The sequence below is a fragment of the Dasypus novemcinctus genome, chromosome 11 (assembly GCF_030445035.2).
Source record: "Dasypus novemcinctus isolate mDasNov1 chromosome 11, mDasNov1.1.hap2, whole genome shotgun sequence".
Lineage (NCBI taxonomy): Eukaryota > Metazoa > Chordata > Mammalia > Cingulata > Dasypodidae > Dasypus > Dasypus novemcinctus.
In genome coordinates, this window is record NC_080683.1 from 13,478,643 (window position 1) to 13,497,268 (window position 18,626).

At 39.7% G+C, this 18,626-nt stretch overlaps 1 pseudogene; it reads right to left on the minus strand.

The window, feature by feature from the left end:
• Positions 1 to 8,655: 8,655 nt before the first annotated feature.
• On the minus strand, positions 8,656 to 14,824 carry LOC101416001 (mitogen-activated protein kinase 6 pseudogene; annotated as a pseudogene).
• Between the last annotated feature and the right edge of the window lie 3,802 nt (positions 14,825 to 18,626).

Here is an 18,626-nt window from a genome sequence, read left to right on the forward strand (position 1 = left end):
CCTTAACGGGTCAGACCCCTTACCCAGCCCCTCCGAGTCCTTCCCGCTGAAGCTCAGTGCCCGTGGTGGGGCAGCCACTAAGAGCACGTCTCTGGAGCCAGACAGCCTGGCCTGAATCTTTCCTTCCGCACTTCTGTGTGTGTGGCCACATGCCCGTGGCCCTTCTGTTTCTCAGTTCTTAAATCCATAAAATGGGAAGAATGATAGTATATAGGGCTGGGAGGGGGGATAAAATAATTTTTGACATTGTGAAGTACTTTATTTTTTCAAAATACCCTTTTTTATTTTTCATTTTTTAAAGAAACTTAGATTACATGAATGTTACACAAAACATATAGGGGATTCCCATCTGCCCCACTCCCTAGCTCTCCTGCATTTTCCCACATCCGCAGCAACCTTCATTAGTGTGATACATTTGTCACAATTGATGAACACATCTTGGAGCAGTGCTACTAAGCATGGGTTATAGTTTACATTGTAGTTTACAGTCTCTCCAGCACATCTTTGCAAGTTATTACGTGACATACAATGACCTGTATCTGTCATTGCAATGCCATTCAGGACAATTCCCAAGTCCTGAAAACAGCCCTATATTACACCTATTTTTCCCTCTCCCTCCCTTTAGAACCTCCAGTGGCCACTGCCTCCACATCCATGATAAACGTTCTTCCATTGTTAGGATCACAACAAGTCTACAGCAGAACCACTGTAAGTCTATTCTAGTCCATCGTCCATTCCCCAATCCTGAGGGTTCTGTGATGGTGATGCCTTCTCTACCTCTAATTGAGAGGGGGCTTAAGTGCCATGGGGCAGATGGATGGGACTTTCTTGCTTGCCGTTGCAGACCCCCTCTATTGCTTGGGATGGTCATTGTCAGGCCTCTTCTCCTTCTCCTTTCAGCAAGCACTCAACATATACCAACCATTGCTATCATTATCCTAGGTAGCAAGTAAAAGGGAGAATGGACTGGCGGAGAGAGAGAGAAGCTCCCTTGCACAGTTGTGTCTTCTGTGAGCACATTGCTATTTTGTGCGCATGCACACACACACACCTTGAACTCCTGACCATCCCCTGGGACAGGACAGGGCATGACAGGGCAGGGCCCCATGAAGGCTGCTCCACGGGTGCAAAGGCACGGAGGTATGAAATGGCCCCGTGCGACAAGGTCGGGTGGACTTGGGGCAATTCCCTGGGGGCAGGCAATCGAGTTGTACTGGGATAGTAGCAGGAGAGACTTGAGAAGCCCCCAGATTCTCAGGGTCTACTTCTGTCTTCTCCAAGCACTTATTTCTTTCTTGTTTTATTCACTGACTTACTCCCTGTTGCTGTGCATCTGTCATCTGGACAGTGTGCTTGGAGATGGGGAACTCATGGCCAGCGTAAGACTGTTCTTCCCTTAGTCTACCTGAGGGTCTGGGGAGTGAGGGTCTCGTACCCCAGGAAGATCCTTCAGTAGGGGCCTTTCTACGGTCTTTTCTAAAAGTTAAGTTTATTGGAATACAGTTTACATCTGGTAAAATTCACTCCTTTTGGGTGTCAAGCTCTATGAGTTTTTTCTTTTTTTTTTACATTTAATCTAATTTTATGTATCCATGCTTGTCTTAGGACAGGGAATAGATCACTCAGTAAAAGCACATAATAAAAACAATATATATCTTATCATGTACAACTTTTTTTTTCACTTTTGCAGAGTTTATTTTAAAGATAGTTGGATTACATTAATGTTACACAAAAAATCACGTACAGCTTTTAAACTATAATAGTGTTGTACTTTAATTATTTCCATGCACACTAGTCTAACATTACAGTTTTCTTTTTAAAAAATAAACACAATCAAGACTTCTAGGAGCATTTTATATAAAGTAATTCTTAATTTTTCTTTGTAGATAGATCAAGCACCTTCAAAGTACAAATTCCTATATATAGGGAGCACTTTACTTAAAATGAACACTTAAGTAAATTAAGTATGTGGACAGCCTTAGAATAAGCTAACATTATATATTCAGCTAGGTAGGCAACAAACCATAGTGCCAAATGGAAAAAGTGTATTTGCAAATAAATTTTAAAAACAAATGTAACTTTCTATAATTAAATATAGAAAATATACTGATTTGCTAAAACAAATAAGATGGCATGTATTAACATTTCACTATAAAGAATGCATACCAGAATATTTATAAACAGTGAATGAATCTTAAGCATAGTTTCTATAATAAACGCTGGCTAAATTGAAGTGCATATTGTGAAGCACTATGGGTGGTATATGTTTTTTTAATGAATCAGTTTTATTGATACATATTAATAAAGCATAAATCCATCCAAAGTGTACAATCATAGGTACTTGATATAATCACATAGTTGTGCATTCATCACTTAAATCATTACTAAAGCAGTTTCATTATTCCAATAATAATAGTAATAAACAAAAAACAGACAAACAGAATTCTGATCACTTCTCAATCTCTCTATGCTTCCCCTGCCATACACAGTTGTTATTCTGTTTCCATCTCTCTAGTTTGTGTTTATATTTTGTAAAAACAGTCTTATATATGCAATATCACCCATATTTGTATGTTCCAATATGTCATACAGTGTTACATTTTTTAGCTTTCCTTCTAAGAGTATACTGTCCTTAGACTTTTCCTTTCAACCACTGTCATACCCATGTAATAGCTCTGCTGTCACAAACACCATGATGTGCTTTCACCATTTCCATTCATTTCCTAAGATTTACAACCTTTTTACCAATTCTGCACAGATTAACTCTCAGATTTCCATTTTCTACCTACATTCTATTTTCCAGTGACCTATATTCTAATTATTAACTCCATGAGTTTACATAATATATTTAGTTCATAACAGCACAATCATACAGTATTTGTCCTTTTGTGTCTGGCTTGTTTTACTCAGCATAATGTCCTCCAGGTTCATCCATGTCATCACATGCTTCATGACTTCATTTCTCCTTACAGCTGCATAATATTCCATTGTGTGAATACACCACAGTTTGTTTATCCATTCATTGGTTGATGGACACCTGAGTTGTTTCCATCTTTGGCAATTGTGAATAATGTCGCTGTGAACATCAGGGTGCAGATGTCTGTTGGTGTCACTGCTCTCAGCTCTTCTGGGTATATACCCAGTAGTGGTATTGCTGGGTCACAGGGCAAGTCTATATTCAACTTTTTTAGGAACTGCCAAGCAGTCCTCCACAGTGGCTGTACCATTCTGCATGCCCACCAAAAGTGAGTAAGTGTTCCTATCTCTCCACATCCTCTCCAACACTTGTAGTGTGAAATGATATCTCATTGTAGTTTTTTTTTAAGATTTTTAAAAACTTATTTCTCTCCCCTTCCCCTCCTAACCACCTCCCCCCTCCATTGTCTGCTCTCTGTGTCCATTTTGCTGTGTGTTCTTCTTTGTCCACTTCTGTTGCTGTCAGTGGCACAGAAATCTGTGTTTCTTTTTGTTGTCATCTTGTGTGTCAGCTCTCCGTGTGTGTGGCGCCATTCCTGGGCAGGCTGCACTTTCTTTCGCGCTGGGCAGCTCTCCTTACGGGGCGCACTCCTTGCGCGTGGGGCTCCCCTACGCGGGGACACCCCCGTGTGGCACGGCATTCCTTGCACGCATCAGCACTACGCGTGGGCCAGCTCCACACGGGTCAAGGAGGCCCGGGGTTTGAACCACGGACCTCCCAGGTGGTAGACAGACGCCCTAACCATTGGGCCAAGTCTGCTTCTCTCATTGTAGTTTTGATTTGCATTTCCCTAATGTCTAGTGATGTTGAACATTTTTTCATGTGTTTCTCTTTTTTCACCATTTGTATTTCTTCTTTGAACAAATGTCTATTCAAGTCTTTTACCCAATTTTTAATTGGGTAGTTTGTCCTTTTTATTGTTGAGTTGCAGGATCATTTTATATATCATAGATATGTGATTTCCAAATAGTTTCTCCCATTGAATCAGCTCCCTTTTCACACTTTCGACAGTCTTTTGAGGTGCAAAAGTGTTTAATTTTGATAAGGTTCCATTTATCTATTTTTTCTTTTGTTACTCGTGCTTTGGGTATAAGGTTTAAGAAACTACTGCCTGCCACAAAATCTTGAAGATGTTTTCCTACGTTTTCCTCCAGGAGTTTTATGGTTGTCACTTTTATATTTAGGTCCTTGATTCATCTTGAGTTAATTTTTGTATAAGGTGTGAGATAGGGACCCTCTTTCTTTCTTTTGGATAAGAATATCCAGTTCTTCCAGAACAATTTGTCGAATAGACTATTCTGGCTCATCGAGGTGGGCTTAACAACGTTGTCAAAAATCACTTGACTGTAGATGTGAGACTCTATTTCTGAGTTCTGAACTCACTTCCATTGGTCAATCTGTCTGTCCTTATGCCAGTACCATGCTGTTTTTACCACTGTAGCCAAGTAATATGCTTTAAAGTCAGAAAGTGAGAGTCCTCCAATTTCATTCTTCTTTTTAAAGACATTTTTGGCTATTTGGGCCCAAATAAATTTGATAATTGGCTTTTCCATTTCTGCAAAAAGGCTGTTGGGATTTTTATTGGGATTGCATTGAATCTGTAAATCAGTTTGTGTAGAATTGACATCTTAACCATATTTAGTCTTTCAGTACATGACCACTGAGTGTCCTTCCACTTATTTGAGCCTTCTTCAATTTCTTTTAAACAATTTTTGTAGTTTTCTGAATACAGGTCCTTTATGTCCTTGGTTAAGTTTATTCCTAAATATTTGATTCTTTTAGTTGCTATTAAAAGTGGAATTTTTTTCTGATTTCCTCCCCAGATTCTCAGCAGTAATGTAAGAAACACTTTTGATTTGGGTGTATTAATCATGAATCCATCATTCCAGGGTCCACAGGATAGAGGAATAAAATATGGATTAGAGTGGACTTACTGGTATTCTACTATAGAATTATTGTAACTGTAGCAATGGCAGAAATTATATCATTGATGTGGAGACAGTGGCCATGGGAGTTGCTGAGGGTAGGGAGAGGGAAAAAGAGGAGTGATATGGGGGCATTTTCTGGACTTGGAATTGTCCTGAATGATATTGCAGGGACAGATGCAGGACATTATATATCCTGCCATAACCCACTGAATGAACTGGGGGAGAATGGAAACTACAATGTAAACTATAATCCATGCAGTGCCGCAGTGCTCCAAAATGTATTCACCAAATGCAATGAATGTGCCACACTGATGAGAAAAGTAGTTGATGTTGGAGGAGTGGGATGGAGTAGGGTGTGGAGTATATGGGAACCTCTTATATTTCTTAATGTAACATTTTGTGTGATCTATGTCTCTTTTAAAAAAGACAACTAAATAAAAATTAAAAATAAAAAAATACATTAAAAAATTGTGTATCCTGCCCCTTTGCTGAAGCCGTCTATTAGTTGTGGATTTTTCAGAATTTTCTAGATCTAGGATCCTATTATCAGCGAATAGTGAAAGTTTTACTCCTTCCCGTTCTATTTGGGTACCTTTATTTCTTTATCTAGCCTAATTGCTCTAGCTAGAACCTCTAGCAAAATTGTGAATAACAAAGATGATAGGGGGCATCTTTGCCTTGTTTCTAATCTTAGCGGGAAATCTTTCAACCTTTCACCGGCTGAGTACAATGCTAGCTGTAGGTTGAGAGAGCTTCCTTCTAGTCGAAACTTTTGGAGTTTTTTTTTTAATAAAGAAAGGATGCTGTATTTTGCCAAACACCTTTCCTGCATCAATTAAAAGAATCGTGTGATTTTTCTTTTTCAATTTATTAATGTGGTTTATTACACTAATTGATTTTCTTGTGTTGTACCACCCTTGCATACCTGGGAGAAAACCCATTTGATCGTGGCATATAATCTTTTAATGTGCTTTTGGATTCGATTTGCAAGTATTTCATTGAGGATTTTTGCATCTATATTCATTAGAGATTTGGTCTGTAATTTTCCTTTTTTTTGTAGTAAGGTTTTTGATGGCCGTTTCAATCTCTTTACTTATGATTAGTTTGTTGAGGTCTTTTATTTCTTCTGAGGTCAGTGTAGGTCGTTCCTGTGTTTCTAGGAATTTGTCCCTCTCATCTACATTGTCTAGTTTTTTGATATATAGCTGTTCATAGAATCCTCTTATGATCTCTCTTATTTCTGCAGTCTGGTTATGGCCCCCTCTCATTTCTGATTTTATTTATTTACATCTTCTCTCTTTTTTTTCTTTGCCAGTCTAGCTAAGGGTTTGTCAATTTTGTTGATCTTCTCAAAGAAACAACTTTTGTTTTTGTTGATTTAAGAGTATGTTTTTAATCTCCATATATTTATGAATTTTCCCCTTTTCTGTCCATTATTGATTTCCAGCTTCATTCTGTTATGATCAGAGAAAGCGTTTTGTATAATTTCAACGTTTTTAAATTTATTGAGACCTGTCTTGTTGCCAACATATGGTCTATCCTGGAGAAGGATCCATGAGCACTGTCCTGGTCTACTGACGCCTAAAGCAGGTCCCTTGGACAGCTTTTGGCCCTTTCCCCATTGTTTTTGTGACAGAGTTGAGTCCTGCCTGCCTACTCCAATGCCATCTTCCCAGAACTCCCCTGGGTGGCCACATACTTTTGTTACCTTGAGGTAGATAACACATGTATACCAAATTTGGCACTCATTTCCAGCTCCTGCTTTTACCGTGTGTTTTAAGAAATGGGTACAGTATTAAAACTTGAAAATACTCATGACTGAAAAATGTTTGGGGAAGAAAATAGATGTTCTCCTGCAATTATATACAATCTCACTGTGTAAATTTCAAGGCAAGGCTTTTATTTCCTGTAAAACAGATCATTTTTATGAGAATGTTTTTCCTTGTCTTAGTGCATTTCTTTTGTCTCCTCTGGCTTTGCCTTATTTTACTCTATTTTCTTATTTATGTGTGTAAATGACATGGCAGTTAAAATGAAAATTATCTCACCTGTAGAAAATAAGTTTGGATTTTAAAAACCAAGAACTAATGAAATCCTTACTAAAACGACACCATCTGATTCAAGTAAAAAAAAATTACTTAAACACTAATAATAAAAAAGATAAAACACATTTCATGAAGAATACAAAGAGAAGTGTTTGCTGAGTGTTTTACTTCAGATGTTTCAGAATGCTGCTGTACTTTTATGAGGAAATTGAGGGGAAGATTTCATAGCAAAAGTTGTTAATGTGGCCTACATTGACTGAAGTGGTGACCCAGCTGGACTGTGAAACTGTGGGATGCCTGTGCATTCAAGCTGCTTGTTGTTTAGAAACCCTTCCTCATTTCCTCTCTCCTCAGGCTTCCCATTCTCTACCGCCTCAGTTTCTAGATTTCAGCATCTTCTTTCATGCTAAAGAACCTGTCCAAGTAACTGGTATAGGTGTTTTCCTTCTCAGTTTGTTCATCCTTCCTTACCTTATAACAAAACTGACTTATGAGAAAACAGTCCTCCCCACCACTCACAAACTGTCTGTCCCAAGAAGACTAGTACAAGGCTCTGAGCTAAATTTCCCATTCCTTTTTCTTCTTTTTCTTGGCTACTGACTTCGATATTATATTGGTTTTTATAAAGGGTATTTATCTGGGGTAGGAGCTTACAGATACCAGGTCATAAGGTATAAGTTACTTCCCTCACCAGTCTATTTCCACGTGTTGGAGCAAGATGGCTGCTGACATCTGCGAGGGCTCAGGCTTCCTGGGTTCCTCTGGGCTCAGCTCCTGTTTTCTTCACAAGGTCAGCTGTAGACTATGAGGCTCTCTAGGCTTTGCCACTCTCCACAAGGTCAGCGTAGACTATCAGGCAAATGGCTCTGTCTCTTTCACTAGGGCTCCAGCTTAAAACTTCAGCATCAAAACTCCTACATTAAGAACCCCCAACTCTGTCCTTTGCCATGCCTTTTATCTGTGAATCCCCACTCCAAGGGACAGGGACTCAATGCCCTAATAATGTGGCCCATTTAAAGCCCTAATCATAACTCAATCAGGCCCAGGAACAGATCAGATTACAAACATAACTCAGTATCTGTTTTGGGAATTCATAACCACATTAAACTGCTACAGATATATCAACCTTTTCAATTCTGGTTGAGACACTGAGGTATTCAAGTCATTTAAGTTATCAACATCAATAGGCTCATGTTGTGAACTAAGCTGAATAGTTCCTACAATAATAGAATCAAAGTCAAATCCCTGATTCTTTTCTTTCTTTTTCAGCTCATCGTTGTGATACTTCCTCTAGAGCTATCTAGGCTTTAACCAATTGATTTCTTTCACATTTTGACTTGCCTTTCTTATCAGATTATTTCTCTTTGCTTTGCTCTATCCAATTGGAAAGATCTTTATTATGAAAGCTTGGTTCATAATAGTGATTAACTTCACTCTTTTTCCAAAATAAGCTATCTAAATATGATGATGACCTCATTTTGTCATTACAAGTATGGTTACACTCCAGATCACAATATTTGTTTTCATGATGATCTTGGTACTGCCAACAAGGCTCAGTAGAGTAATTAGCATCAAAAGCAGGATCTTCCAGATACGTTTCATGATATCCATCAAAATACTCTCAAGGATTAACTTGTACTTTTTCTTCATCAGTGACATCATACAGAGTTCTTGGCTCAAGCTAACTTCCTCAATATCAAATTTGTTATGATAGGCCAATCATGCTCTGAAAACTGGCAATCATGGTGACTTTCCCACTTATAAATGTGACTGTGAGCTTCTCCATAAGGAAAATATCATCAATTTCATCTTCAATATGACAAGTATGACTTGAAATTGTCTCATCTATTGGAAAAGAATATATGAGCATGTAAGGATGGGAGAGAGCTCTTACTGCTGTCAACCAATCCATAGATCTAAATGTCAAAATCTGTTTCAGGAAAGAACTAACACCAATCCTGCTTAAACTCTTCCGAAAAATAGAATTGAAGAGAGCATTGCCTAACTTATTCTATGATGTCAACATCACCCTAATACCAAAGTCACATAAAGATTCCACAAGAAAATAAAACTACAGACCAATCTTGCTAATGAAACTGGATGCTAAAATCCTCAACAAAACACTTGGTAATCATATTCAACACCACAGCAAATGAATTATACACCGTGACCAAGTGGATCTCATCCCTAGCATGCAAGGATGGTTCAGCATAAGAAAATTAATCATGTAATATACCACATTAACAGATTGGAGGGGAAAATCGCATGATCATCTCTATTGATGCAGAAAAAGCATTTGATAAAATACAGCATCCTTTCTTGATTAAAGAACATTACAAAAAATAGGAATAGAAGGAAACTTCCTCAACATGATAAAGGGTATATATGAAAAACCCATAGCTAACATCATATTTGATGATGAAATGCTAAAAGCTTTCCCTCTAATATCTGGAACAAGACAAGGATGCGCACTGTCACCATTCTTATTTAACCTTGTGTTAGAAGTATTACTTGCTCAAGCACTTGGGCAAGAAAAAGATATAAAAGGCATCCAAAATGGAAAGGAAGAAATAAAAATTTCACTATATGCAGATGACATGATCTTATACATAGAAAGCCCTGAGAAATCTACAAATCTAGAGCTGATAAACAAGTTCAGTAAAGTGGCAGCATATAAGATCAACATGCAAAAATCAGTAGCATTTCCATACACCAATAATGAACAATCTGAAGAGGAAATCAAGAAAAAATGTTCATTTACAATAGCAACTAAAAGGATAAAATACCTAAGAATAAATATAGCTGAAGATGTAAAGGACTTGTATACAGAATACTACAGAACATTGTTAAGGGGAATCAAGGAAGACCTAAACAAATGGAAGAATATTCCATGTTCATAGGTTGGACAACTAAACATCATTAAGATGTCTGTCCTATCCATATTGATTTACAGATTTAATGCAATCCCAATAAAAATTACAACAGCATTTTTTAATGAATTGAAAAAGCTAATTATGAAATTTATTTGGTACTTATTTGGTAGGGCAAGGGGCCCCAAATAGCCAAAAACATATTGAAAAAGAAAAATAAAATTGGAGGAATCACACTACCTGACTTTAAAACATGCTATAAAGCTACAGTGGTCAAAACTGCATGGAATTAGCACAAGGATAGACATACTGACCAACAGAACTGAATTGAAAGTTATAATATAGATCCTTGCATATATGGTCAACTTATATTTAAAAAGGCCACCAAGCCCACTCAACTGGGATAGAATGGCCTCTTCAGCAAATGGTACTTGGAGAACTGGATATCCTTATCCAAAAGAATGAGGGAGGAGCATCATGTCATGACCTATATAAAAATTAACTCAAGATGGATCAAGACCATAAAGTTCCTAGAAGATAAAGTAGGGAAGCATCTACGAGATCTTGTAGTAGAAAATGGTTTCATAAACTTTACACCCAAAGCATGTAATGTAAGATAAAACAGATAAATGGGGCCTCCTCAAAATTAAAAACTTTTGTACTTCAAAGGAGTTTTTCAAGAAAGTGAGAAGGCAACCTACTCAATGGGGGAAAATATTAATATTTGGTAACCATTTCTCCGATAAAAGTCTAATATCCAGAAGATATAAAGAGAGCCTACATCTTGAAAAGAAAAAGAAAAACAACCCATTTTAAAAATGGGCAAAAGATTTGAATATACACTTCTCCAAAAGAAGAAATACAAATGGCTAAAAAGCACATGAAAAGATGGTCAGCATCACTAGCTATTAGGGACATGAGAATCAAAACTACAATGAGATTTTATCTTACATCTATGAGACTGGCAGCTATTAAAAACTACAAATGTTGGAGAGGATGTGGAGGAAAGGAAACACTCATCTACTGCTGGTGGTAATGTAGAATGATGCAGCCATTGTGAAGGACATTTCCTCAGAAAGCTAACTATAGAACTGCCATATGATCCAGCACACCTGCTTATGGATATATATACAGAAGAATTGCAAGCAGGGACATGAACAGATATATGCATACCAATATTCATTGTGGCATTATTCACTATTGCCAAAAGTCTGGAAGCAACCCAAGTGTCTATCAGTAAGTGGATGTGTAAGCAAATTATGTATATACATAAATGGCATCTTACTCAGCTGTAGGAAGGACTGCAGTATTCACACACAGGACAACAGGGATGGATCTTGAAGATCCTATGTTGAGTGAAGTAAGCCAGGTGCTGAAGGACAAATATTGCATGACCTCACTGATATGACTTAAGTAAATTGAGCAAATTGAAACTAGCAGTTTCACAGAGCTAGTGTCTGGGTTGTCAGGAGACAGAAAGAGAGTAGAGGGTGGTGAGCCTATGCTCAATATGGACAAAACCTATGACAAGGTGGAAGGGGGTGGTTGGGCGGTGGATGGGGTGACGGTGCAGTGGTGTGATTGGGTTCAGTGGCGCTGGAGTGGGAGAGTGAGTAAGGTTGGGGGGGATAGACTATTCATGGAACCGCGAGGATGGATGGAGGAAGGAACAGGTAAACTCTGGGGGATTTGCGGGTCTGTGGTTAAAACTACAACAGTGAGAATTTTCCTTTGGCAGTTATGGCAGGGGAAAGTTACTGGTGCGGGGGATATGCGAGACAGGATGCACCTGGGGCATGCTTCAGTAGAATAGGAAAGTGTACATCTTGTCATAGTCTGTTATCTCGCTGGGTGGAGACCCACACAATAAATAAGAAAATATTAAACTCCGATCCTGGAGAGTCCTGCTATGTTCTCAATTAGAAGGGCAAGACTCTCTCTAGAACACAGACAGTGCCTAATAAAAGAAAACAGACCAATATGTCAAGCCCTCAGTATTATTGCAAGTAACTATGAACCTTGTTCTTCAAAAATTGAAACTTAGTGTTTACCACAGGTTCCAGTGATGGGGGGTGGGTGGAAAATAGAATAGATGGAGCATGGGGCATTTTCCGGGCATTGGAATTGTTCTGCATGATCTTGCAATGACAGCTACAGTCCATTTTAAATTTCCTCAAAACTTATAAAAGTATATGGTACAAAATGTAAACCACTGGCCATGATTAGTAGCAGTGCTTCAATATTCGTACATCAATTGTAACAAATGTACTATACACGTTTAAAATGTTATTAATACGTGAGAGCGGGAGAGGGGAAGGGGGGTGGGTATACGGGAATCCCCTATATTTTCTGTGTGACTGTTCTGCAACCTAAAGCTTCTTTGAAGATAAAGCAAAAAAAAATAAGACACTGGGGGAATATACGGAAGAAATCATCACTGTACATAAAAGATAACATGATGATGACACAATGAAGAAAATATTTATTTTATTTTTTATTTTTTTATTTTTTTGGTATTTATTATTATTCTTTTATTATTTTGATTTTATTTTTTTGGCCTTGTTTTTGGTGAGCTTTTGGATCACAAAAAGGTCACAACTATGGCAGGGGAGGATCACTGGTGCGAGGTGTCCGTGATGGGGGAGTGTAGGAGGAGGGGCGCGCCTGGGGTGTGCCTCTAAGGCATACGAGTATGTTCAGGTGTTCATGGGGTGTGGTCTCCGTAGGTGGAGACCCACACAGTAACTGAAAGAACACTGAACTCCCATCCTGGGGAGTCCTGCTACATTCTCTCATAGAGCAGCAAGAGCCCCCTGAGTACACGGGCAGGGGCTCTTGATATCGATGACTGTACTTAGGAACCTTGTTCTTGTGAAATTGAAACTTGGCCTAGTGTTATATATTGCCTAAGAGCTACCTCCTGAAAGCCTCCTTGTGGCTCGAATTGGCCTCTTTCTAAGCCAAACTCAGCATATAAACGCAGTACCTTACCCTGGTGTGGGACATGACTCCTGGGGATGGGCTTCCTTGATTATTCCCAAGCACCAACTAGGGATGCTTTTGGAAAAAGAACTTGACAAAAAGGGTAAAATATTAAATACAAACGAGTTTGTATGGCCAAGAGATTTCAAAGTGAGTCAGGAGGTCATTCCAGAGGTGATGCTTAGGCACATCTCAGCAGGATCTCATTGACTGCCGTGGTAAACTGCCCCAAACAGCGGGACGCCTGAGGGCTTCAGAGACGTGAGACACTGTAGGCGGGGTAGACAATTTCAGGGATTTGGCACTCTGTCAGTGGGCCTGACTTTGGAATATATGCTCCCCAATGTAACAGAGTTGGACTTATTTATAATTTTCCTACACAGGGCTCCTCTGCCCCTTTTATTTGAACCTATAATTAGCACTATACTTGTTAAATAGATGTCCCAGAGTCTTAAATCTTTGATCTGTTCATGTGCCAGTTGAGCCCTGAATCTCGGTAGAGTTGCAACACCTACTCTCCAGTCCATCAGACTCACCCAGAACAACTAACAAGGAGATGATGATGGACAAAACCTATCCCAAAAAAACAGAGTATCTACACCTTCATTCAAGACAATTTCATCCATCTGCCCCATGGGATCTAAGCCCTTTCTCATTCAGAATCAGAGTAGGCATCATCATCCCCAAATCCTCAAGATTGAGGAATGAACAAACGTAAGGGGGGAATGCAACTATGGACTGAAATAGACTTATTATTATTTTAGCAACGAAAGAATTTGTATCATTAATATAAACGCATGGCCATCAGAGGTTCTGAAGGGAGGGAGAGGGGCGAATAGTTGTAACGTGGGGCATTTTGGGGGACACTGGACTTGTCCTGCATGACATTGCAATGATAGTACAGGCCATTATACATTTTGTCGAAACCTATAAAACCGGGTGGTACAAAGTGTAACTATAACGTAAACTATAGACCATGGTTAGTAGCAGTGCTTCAATATTTAACAAGTTTACCACACTAATGAAAGACGTTGTTAATGGAGGAAAGTGGGGGGGATGGGGTGGATATATGGGAATCCCCTATATTTTTGATGTAACATTTATGTGATCTAAAGTTTCTTTAAAAGTAAAAAAATTTTTTTAAAAAATCTGTTCCTGGAACTCCAGTGCTTCTTGGCTAATTCCTTGAAGCAGCTTAGGTAAGTTTATTTAGCTCAGCCATCTCATTTCTAAGGTAACCTGGAGTTACACTGAGAAGCAACTGAGGATCTTCCTCATATACAACAAGAATAGATTCTAAAATCAGCTGCATCTGTTCAAGTTCATGTGCACCTACAAAGAAGGTTTTACCAGACAGCATTTCAGCAAAGATGCAGCCTGCTGCCCACATGTCAATGGCTATTGTATAATTATTAGGAGAAAGTAAAGTAAAAGATGTGGAGATCTATGCCATTTAATAACCAATCTTTCAGAAAGATGACCCTTATGGGAATAATGGGGATCTATGGTCCATGCAAGACCAAAGTCACCTATCTTCACCACCAAGTCTTCAGTATTAATAAAAAAAGGTAGCTGGTTTGACATCTCTGTGCAGTAGATTTGCTGAGTGAATATACTTGAGTCCCTGTAGCAGCTGATACATGAAAAGTCTGGCATGCTCCTCCAGTAAAGGGCCCTGCTCCAGCACATTAGTCAAGTCTGTCGCCATGTACTCCTGAACAAAGTAATCTCTGTTCGGCTCAGTAGGAGAGCCCACATCATCTGTAAACTGGCTTCCACTGGAACCAAGAATTTCAAACACTTTCACAAGGTTATCATGGTCAAGTCTTCTAATTATTTTGATTTCACATACAGCATATTTGACACTCTGGGGAACAGTAAGGACAATTTTCTTGTGGGCTCCTCTTTCGTCACAGTCATTGTCTACTGCAGAAAAAACCAGCACAATGGTTTTAAGTCCATATACCTAGAGCCCAGATCAAAACCATGAATGTTCATGAGTCTTTTAAATTTCTCTGCCATTTTGAAATCCTTAATATTGCTTCCTCCTTTTGAATTGTTGAACTTGTGTAAACAAGGAAGAAAACTCTCATCAAAAGGAAAGGAAAAATAATTTTGCTTCCACAGCAAGATGGTTTCTTAATATTTATTGCATACGTCAATCAGGCTGTTGAGTTCCCCTTAGATTTAAAGCGCAAAATGCTCTACTCATATTGAGAATTTAAAAGATTGAAGGAAGTATCAAGGTCTACAGTTGGGGGCTGGTTTCTGGAGCTTTGACAGCAAGCACATATTACATGAGGATTTAAGGACAAGGGCTGTCTCAGATCTACCAGATTTCAAGGAAGAGCTGACTTACGCTATTTACATTATTTGACCAAACCAATTGCAAATGAATGTGGACATAGGTTTTGTTATGAGTGCCTCTTTTTGTAATTTTAATTTTTTATTATCTTTTTTAAATATTCATAAATCACACAAAATATTACAATAAAAATATAAGAGGTTCCCATATACCCCACTCCCCACCACCCCCTACTCCTCCCACATCAACGGCTTCTTTCATTAGTGTGGCAGTGTGCCTAAGAGTTACCTCCTCAGAGCTTCCATGTTGCTCAAATGTGGCCACTCTCTAAGCCAATTCAGTGTGTAAATGCATTACCTTCCCCCCAGACTGGGACATGGCTCCCGGGGATGAGCTTCCCTGGCACCAAGGGATTACTACCAATCACCAACTGGTGATGCAACGAGAAAAAAACCTTGAATAAAAGGGGGAAATGGTAAAGACAAATGCGTTTATATGGCTATGAGACTTCAAAATGAGACAGGAGGTCATCAGAGGGGTCACGCTTATGCACATCTCAGCAGGATCTCAGAGACAGCCAAAGTATCTACAACCCCACATAGGGGTGATCTTGATGGTTATGGAGACACCCAGGTCCTACAGTCATAACAGATGGCTCTGGAGTTCAGTACCTTGCAAAGCTAGTGGGCCCTACTTTGGAATTTGTGCTCCAAAGTTGGACTCAGATGTGACCTGTCTACACATGCCTCTTTGGTCACCTTTACTGAACCTGTGGTTGGCGCTGGGGTTGATATATGCTCAGGAGACTTGAGTCTCTGAACTGTCCATGTGGCCGCTGGGCCCTGAGCCTCAGCAGAGTTGCAATACCTACTGTCCAATTTGTTGGACTTACCCAGGTCAGCTAACAGGAAGTGAGGATGGTCAACCACCACACCAGGAAACCCAGAGAGTCTACAACTGCAAGCAGGAGAATTACATCCATCAACCAGATGGGATCTAAATCCCCTCTCGATTTAGAGGTAGAGTGGACATCGACATCCCAAGGTCCACAGGATGGAGGAATAAAATATGAATTAGAGTGGACTTACTGGTATTCTACTGTAGAACTATTGTAACTCTAGCAATGAAAGAAATTATATCATTGATGTGGAGACAGAGGCCATGGGAGTTGCTGAGGGTAGGGAGAGGGAAAAAGAGGAATGATATGGGGGCATTTTTGGGACCTGGAGTTGTCCTTAATGATATTGCAGGGACAGATGCAGGACATTATATATCCTGCCATAACCCACTAAATGGACTGGGGGAGAGTGTAAACTACAATGTAAACTATAATCCATGCTGTGCAGCAGTGCTCCAAAATGTATTCAGCAAATGCAGTGAATGTGCCACACTGATGAAAGAGGTTGTTGGTGTGGGAGTAGGGGGGTGGTGGGGAGTGGGGTATATGGGAACCTCTTATATTTTTTTAATGTAATATTTTGTGTGATCTATGTATCTTTTTAAAAAGAGACAGTAAAAATGTTTTCATTTAAAAAAAAAACAAAACCTGGAGCACATGTGTCTCAAGCAGTTGGGTACTCACCTCCCACATGGAAGGTTCTGGGTTTGACTCCTGGTACCTCCTAAAGAAGATGAGAAGATGCAATGAGTTTATGCAATAAGCTGATAAACAAACAGACACAATGAGTAGAGACAACAAGCAGGAAGCAGATGTGACTGAAGTGATTGGGCACCTACTTCCCACATGGGAGGTCCCAAGTTGAGTTCCCCATGCCTCCTAAAGAAGACAAGCAGACAACGAGCAGACACAAAGAATAGACAATAAGCAAACACAACAAGCAGAGACCATGAGCAGACACAGCCAGCAGACAATGAGCCGACAGATGAGGGAGCCATCTCAGGTGGAGTGGGGGAAAGAAAGAAAAAAGAAAAAAAAAGAAAATCTTAAAAAATATATCTGAAGAAGCATGCCAAGTATAGGCAGATGAAGATTTAGCAAAGATTACCTTTAAGTAACTAATATAGTAACATGAAAATTACATTGAGGGAAGTGGACTTCATGCATTGGATAGGGCGTCCACCTACCACATAGGAGGTCCGCAGTTCAAACCCTGGGTGTCCTTGACCTGTGTGGAGCTGGCCAATGCGCAGTGCTGATGTGTGCAAGGAGTGCCGCACCGCACAGGGGTGTCCCCCGCGTAGGGGAGCCCCACGTGCAAGGAGTATGCCCCATAAGGAAAGCTGCCCAGCACGAAAGAAAGTGCAACCTGCCCAGGAATGGTGCTGCATACACAGAGAGCTGATGCAGCAAGATGACCAACAAAAAGACACAGATTCCCAGTGCCACTGATAAGGATAGAAGCAGTCACAGAAGAACATGCAGCGAATGGACACAGAAAGCAGACAACTGGGGGAGGGGGGGGAGAGAAAAAAAAATGTATCCTAAAATTTGTGTACATTAGGAGAAAGTTTTCTAAAGAGATATATCCATAAAATCTTTGTTGTTGACTTACCTTTAACATACGGTCTTTGGTACTTTTCTATAATTTCATGTTTTCTCTCTCTTGGCTGTTAAAGATATCTCATGTGGTCTAAGATATATTTAGGGGATTTGATTCTCTGGACTGATAATATGACACCCAGGCCCAGAGCTTCAACAGACTTCAGCTCCTACACTTTGATTTATTGGACTTACCCCACTCAGCTAACATGGAGGTGAAGAAGGTCAACCACCACACCATGGAGCCTAGAGTGCCTACAACTGAAAGCACGAGGAGTGCATCCAGTATCCATGTGGAATCTAAGCCCCCACTTGACATAGATGTGCAATGGACACAACCAATCCAATGTCCACAGAGAAAATGTGGAATGGGTGTGGGAAGGGTAGCCATGGTGGCTGCTGGGTTTGGGGAATGGGAGGAAGAGATGAGATGTGGAGGCATTTTCGGGATGTGGAGTTGTCCTGGGTGGTGCTTCACGGACAATTACGGGACATTGTAGATCCCCCCAGGGCCCACTGGATGGAACGTGGGAGAGTGTGGGCTATGATGTGGACCATTGACTATGGGGTGCAGTGATGCTCAGAGATGTACTTGCCAGGTGCAATGGATGTGTCATGATGATGGGAGAGAGTGTTGCTGTGGGGGGAGTGGGGGGTGGGGGCGGTGGGTTTGAATGGGACCTCATATTTTTTTAATGTAATTTTTAAAAATAAATAAATTTTAAAAAAAAGATATCCCATGAATAATAAACAGCCAATAGTTTGGATCTAAAAAAAATGATTATAGTTCTCATAGTTCAAGAAAAGGGTAGCAACTCTGCAGACATTATAAGAAAACACTCAAGAAGCTCAAATGGAATGAAATGACATATGCCAAACAATTTAACATTTAGAAAAATGTGAATAAATATGCACACAGCAAGCTTCTCTGGACCTTTCCTCACAGTGCAGACACGTTGAGTGTTGGTCTGGTACTGGACAGCACTATTTCCATTTTGCTCCTTTTCTTCCTCTGTTAC